The sequence below is a fragment of the Acanthisitta chloris genome, unplaced genomic scaffold, assembly GCF_000695815.1.
Source record: "Acanthisitta chloris isolate BGI_N310 unplaced genomic scaffold, ASM69581v1 scaffold16950, whole genome shotgun sequence".
Classification (NCBI taxonomy): domain Eukaryota; kingdom Metazoa; phylum Chordata; class Aves; order Passeriformes; family Acanthisittidae; genus Acanthisitta; species Acanthisitta chloris.
In genome coordinates this window covers 19089-19811 of record NW_008651303.1, presented here as the reverse complement: position 1 = coordinate 19811, position 723 = coordinate 19089, and positions in this window count along the sequence as shown.

The following is a 723-nucleotide window of genomic DNA, read 5'->3' as shown; positions in this document are numbered from 1 at the left end:
TGCTAGAAGCTTCCCTATGTCTGGCAGAGCCAATGACAGCGGCTCCAGGATGGACCTGTCACTTCAGCAAGGCCGAGCGAATCAGTGGTGGTAGTTACACCTCTGTGATAACATACTTAAGAAAGGAAAGAAAGCTATTATGCAGAAATATTTGTGGCCAGAGAGGTGAGGAATGAGAATATGTGAGAGGAACAACTATGCAGACACTAAGGTCAGTGGAGAAGGAGGGGGAGGAGGTGTTCCAGGCACTGGAGCTGAGGATCCCCTGCAGCCTGTGGTGAAGCCCATGGTGCTGTCCTGCTGCAGCCCATGAGGTTAATGGGGTGCAGAAATCCACCTGTAGCTCATGGAGGAGACTCACACCAGAGCAGGTGGATTGCTGAAGGAGGCTATGAGCCTGTGGGGAGCCCATGATAGAGCAGGCTCCTGGCAGGGACCTGTGCACTTGTGGAGAGAGGAGACCCATGCTAGAGCAGAGTTTCTGGTAGGACATATGATCCTGTGGGGCACCTGCACTGGAACAGGCTGTCCCTGAGGGCCTGGACTTCCCCCTGTGAAGAGGGACCCACCTTGCAGCAGTTTCTGGAGAACTGTAGCCCGTGAGAAGGACTCACTTAGGAGAAGTTCATGGAGAGCTGTGTCCCATGGGAGGGACCCCATGCTGGAGCAGGGGAAGGACTACTCTCCTTGAGAGCAGTGGCAGAAAAAACATGAACTAACTGT